Raw genomic sequence first — 5751 nt, forward strand, 5'->3', positions numbered from 1 at the left:
GAAAGAAAGAAAGAAAGAAAGAAAGAAAGAAAGAAAGAAAGAAAGAAAGAAAGAAAAGAAAGAAGAAAGGAAGGAAGGAAGGAAGGAAACAATAAAAAATGAGACCTAATTGCAGGACTATAGAACACTTCCTCTCCCCCAACACCTTACCACTACATTACTAAAATCCTATTTACTTTACTTTTTTTTTCCTTAACCCAGTACACCATGTTCACCTTTAACAAAAGCTTAAAAGGCATACTAAAAGGCAAAAAACACTCTTTGAAGAGACTGAATGAGCATCAGAACCAGACTCAGATATGGCAGGAATGTTGGAATTATCTGATTAGGAATTTAAAAAACTGTAATTGCTCTCTCCTCCTGCCACCCAAGATGCTGAAAAGAAGGCCAAGGGCAAAAAGGTGGCTCTGGCCCGCTCTGTCGTGAAGAAGCAGGAGGCCAAGAAAGTGGTGAATCCCCTGTTTGAGAAAAAGCCTAAGAATTTTGGCATTGGACAGGACATCCAGCCTGAAAGGGACCTCACCCGTTTTGTGAAATGGCCCCGCTATATGAGGGCAGAGAGCCATTCCCTATAAGTGGCTGAAAGTGCCTCTCGCGATTAACCAGTTCACCCAGGCCCTGGAACACCAAACAGCTACTCAGCTGTTTAAGTTGGCCCAGAGACAAAGCAAGAGAAGCAGCAGAGGCTGTTGGCCCTGGCTAAGAAGAAAGTTCCGGGCAAAGTGGGCATCCTCACTAAGAGACCACCTGTCCTTTGAGCAGGAATTAACATCATCACCACCTTGGTGGAGAACAAGAAGGCTCAGCCCGTGGTGATTGCATGGGATGTGGAGCCCATCAAGCTGCTTGTCTTGCTGCCTGCCCTGTGTCATAAAATGGAGGTCCCTTACTGCATTACCCAAAGGAAGGCAAGGCTGGGATGTCTAGTCCACAGGAAGACCTGCACCAATGTTGCTTTCACACAGGTTAACTCGGAAAACAAAGGGGCTTTGGCTAAGCTGGTGGAAGCTGTCAGGACCAATTACAATGACAGATCTGATGAGATCCGCCGTCAATGGGGAGGCAAGGCCCTGGGTCCCAAGTCTGTGGCTCACATTGCCCATATGGAAAAGGCAAAGGCTAAAGAACTTGCCATCAAAGTGAGTTAAACGTACACTGTTGAGTTTTCTGTACATAAAAATAATTAAAATAATACAATTTCCCCCAAGAAAACCTATAATCAATAAGCTACGGGTTTTAATGATAAAAGCAGACAACATGGAATAGACAACATAAACAGAGAGATGGATATTCTAAAAAAAGAATGCTAGAGATACGAAAAGACTGTCACAGAAATGAAGTATGCCTTTGATGGGCTCATTAGAGATTGGATATGACTAAGGAAAGAATCTCTGAGCTTGAGGATATGGCAATAGAAACTTGTAAAACTGAAAAGCAGAGAGAAAAAAGACTGAAAAATCAGAACACAATATTCAAAACTGTGGGACAACTACAAAAAGCATAGCATATACATAATGGGAATATCAGAAGGATAAGAAAGGAACAGAAGCAATATTTGAAGCAATGAAGACTGAGAATTTCCCCAAATTAATGTCAGACACCAAAGCACAGATCCAGGAAGCTCAGAGAACATCAAGCAGGATAAATGCCAAAGAAAAAATTACAACTAGACATATTATATTCAAATTTCAGATGAAGACAAAGAAAAATTTGAAAACAGCCGGAGAAACAATAATCTGCCTTTCGAGGAACAATGATAAGGATAACATATGACCTCTCCACAGTAACCATGAAAACTAGAAGAGAATGGAGTGAAATATTTAAAAGTACTAAGAGGAAAAAAAAAATTCATCAACCGGCTGGGCGTGTTGGCTCATGCCTATAATCCCAGTACCTTGGGAGGCTGAGGCCGGTGGATCACCTGAGATCAGGAGTGCGAGACCAGCCTGGCCAACATGATGAAACCCTGTCTCTACTAAAAATAAAAAAATTAGCTGGGCATGGTGGCGTATGTCTGTAATCCCAGCTACATGGGAGGCTGAGGCAGGAGAATCGCTTGAACCTGGGAGGCAGAGGTTGCAGTGAGAGATCATGCCACTGCACTCCAGCCTGGCCCACAGAGCACGACTTTGTCTCAAAGAAAAGAAAAGAAACCAACTTACATAATGATAAAAGGGTCAGTAATCCAAGAAGACATAATAATCCTTAAAATGTATGCACCTAACAATAGGACATCAAAATACATAAAGTGAAAACTGATAGAATTGCAAGGAGAAATGGATGAACCCACCATTATAGTTGGAGATTTTAACACTCCTGTATCAGAAATGGACAAATACAGCAGACAGAAAATCAGTAAGTACATAGTTGAACTCAACAGCACCATTCATCAACTGGATATAGTTGGTATCTGTAGATTACTTCATCCAATAACAGGAGATTATAGATTCTTCTCAAGCTTCCATGGAACATTCACCAAGACAGACCCATTTAATTTTTAACAAACTAAAAACAATAAAAATCATACAATATCTCCTCTCAGACCACAATGAAATTAAACTTAGAAATCAATAACAGAAAGATAGCTGGAAAAATCCCCAAATACTTGGCGATTTAACAATTCTAAATAACACACAAGTCAAAAAAGGAATCTCAGGAAAAATTTAAAAATCTTTTGAACTAAATGAAAGGAAAATACAACTTATCAAAATTTGTGGGATGCAGTGAAGGTAGTGCTTAGAAGGAAACTTATAGCATTAAATACATATATTAGAAAAGAAGAAAAATCTACAGTCAATCATCTAAACTTCCACCTAAGGAAACTAGAAAAAGAAGAACAAATTAAATTCGAAGTAAACAGAAGAAAAGAAATAATAAACATTTGAGCAGTCATCAGTGAAACTGAAAACAGGAAGTCAATAGAGAAAGTCAATAAAATCAAAAGCTAGTTTTTTGTAAAGGTCAATGAAAGTAATAAGCCTCTAGCCAGGCTAAGAAAAATAGAGAACACAAATGACTAATATCAGAAATGAAAGAGTGCATGATTGCAGGTCCCATAGATATTATTAATACATGGATGATAAAGGAATATTATGAACAGTTCTATATCCAGAAATTTGATAACCTAGATAAAAAGGGACCAATTTCTTGAAAGACACTATCTGCCAAAACTCACGCAAGAAGAAACAGATGATCTGAATAGGCTTGTGTCTACTACATAAATTGAATCAATAATTAATAACCTTCCAAAACAGAAAGCCCAGATGGGTTCACTGGTAACTTTACCAAACATTGAAGGAAGAAATTACATTAATTATTTACAATCTCTTCTAGAAATAGAAGCAGAAGTAGTACTTCTTTACTTATTCTGTGAGGCCATACTTATGTTACTACCAAAATCAGACAAAGGCATTACGAGAAAACTACAGATATATCTCTCATGAACATAGATATGAAAATCCTCAACAAAATATTAACAAATTGACAATACCAGGTGGCAAGGTGGTTTGGATCTAGGCTATGAGGTGCTGGGAGCCTCAGTAGAACTTGCTGCCTCTGTTTCTTTAGTGAAAGCGGAACCAATACAGAAGGGGGGGAAAACGGCAGAGCTGCAGATGTTACTGGAGGAGGAGATCCTGTCTCACAAGAGGGCACTGATAGAGAGTTACCAGAACCTGACCCAGGTGGTGAACTACTGTGAAGACAAGAGAAAAGCTTTAGAAGAGACCAAAGCCTACAGAACAAGATCTCTAGTTAGTGTCACTTATCAAAAAACTGCAGTGTCTAACAATGTACTCCAGTCGCTGAACATCCAAGCCTTTCAACTTTGAAGAATGGAGTCTTTCATCAATCATATCTCACAGACTGTGGATATTAATAAAGAGAAAGTGGCTCAAACAGAGATTGGTATTTGGACAACACATAAAATTACATCAAGAATTCACAAAGTAATAGCGCCTGCAAATATGGAGCTTCTTATAAGGTATGTTCGGATATACATTGCCTACACAGTTCTGAATGATGTGACCCATGGTGTCAAGCATGTAAATAACCAGCCTGCAAGAATTGGCACACTGCTGGCCAGGCACAGTGGCTCACGTCTGTAATCCCAGCACTTTGGGAGGCCGAGGCGGGTGGATGACCTGAGGTCAGGAGTTTGCGACCAGCCTAGCCAACATGGTGAAACCCTGTCTCTACTAAAAATACAAAAAATTAGCCAGGCGTGGTGGCTGGTGCCTGTAATACCAGCTACACAGGAGTCTGAGGCAGGAGAACTGCTTGAACCCATGAGGTGAAGGTTGTAGTGAGCTGAGATCGTGCCACTGCACTCCGGCCTGGGTGACAGAGCAAGACTCTGTCAGAAAAAAAAAAAAGAATTGGCACACTGCCAAGAACGAATCCTTCTATCCAACACCACCAAGTCCTCCCATATGAGGCCAGGAATTACTGGGACAGAATACTCCTTATACAACCCTGGAACCCATTAAACCCCCAACTGTTTCTAATGACTATATATATGATGCATCCTGCTAGGTTTGGAAGTCATCATAATCCAGGCAGGTCAGCTTCATTAAATCAGAAATCAAGGCACACAGTGAAAGTAGTGGAGGAAGGGAAGTCAAGAAATCAGAGGAAGCAGTTAGTATTCACATTGCTATACCTACACCTTCACCCGCTATTATTGGATAGTTCAACTCCTCCACCACCGACACCACCAGATAATGTTCTCATGTTTGATGACTTTCCACCTCCACCACCACCCACTCCAGTGGATTATGAAGATGAGGAGGCTGCAGTAGTTCAGTATAATGTTTCATATGCAGGTAAGGATACTGCTTGGTCCTCCAATAATTACATTGAGAACATCATGGCAGTGTATGATTATACAAAAAAAGGGTGATGAGCTGTCATTTATGGAGGGTGCAGTCATTTATGTTATAAAGAATGATGATGGCTTATATGAAGAAGTCTTCAATCAGGTGACTGGTCTGTTCCCTGGGAGCTATGTTGAATCAATCATTCACTATGCTGATTAATTTTTTTTTTTTGCTTTTAAAGTAGATTCTTATTATTACTCAGTCATATTGTGGGACTGTTGTGGTTAACAGAATCATCTTAGTAGGTTTTAAAATGTGCCCATATTTTCAGGACATGCTATTTTATTGATATAATTGAATGTCTACCCATAAGCATAAATCTTTGAAGCAATTGCTAAACAGCAATTTATACAAGAGGCTGTCCATAACTGATGATGCTTATGTACTTACTTACACATTTTTAACTTTATGACCAGCCTAAATGTTCTGGGGAAGTAGGGTGTAATATTTAACAAATCATGATTCAGACTGTACATGTTTAGGGCAGCTTGGTTACTAATGAATGCTATGTCAGACTACTTAAATGTTAAAGTCAGAAAACTTAAATGGTAGTGCTCATCATTCTTTTTGTTTAGATTCTCTGATTTTAAAAAATGCTGTTTGTTTAAGCATGCATAAAAATATATATTTTGGAATATACTTAAAAGTTCCAAGATTCTTCCAGTTTGTGTAATATTTCCCTGGAGAACTCATACTTAGGTCTTTTAAAATGAATTGAATCACCAAGGTCTCCATGTGAAACAAAAGAAATAAATGGAGGGTTATCTGTAGTGCTGTAATTTGTACCTAAGCTTTTAAGGAGTGGGATTTACATTATAATTTTTTTTCCACTCATAAGTACATAAGTGAACCAAAGGTTTTTGTTTTTCTTTCA

General features: G+C 39.0%; 1 pseudogene; it reads left to right on the forward strand.

Annotated features, from left to right (window-relative positions):
- The window catches only part of LOC105526080, a 12298-nt pseudogene extending 7262 nt beyond the window's left edge, over positions 1-5036 (forward strand).
- Positions 5037-5751: the final 715 nt, after the last annotated feature.

Source organism: Colobus angolensis, unplaced genomic scaffold (assembly GCF_000951035.1).
Source record: "Colobus angolensis palliatus isolate OR3802 unplaced genomic scaffold, Cang.pa_1.0 Scaffold57, whole genome shotgun sequence".
In the NCBI taxonomy this organism is placed as follows: domain Eukaryota; kingdom Metazoa; phylum Chordata; class Mammalia; order Primates; family Cercopithecidae; genus Colobus; species Colobus angolensis.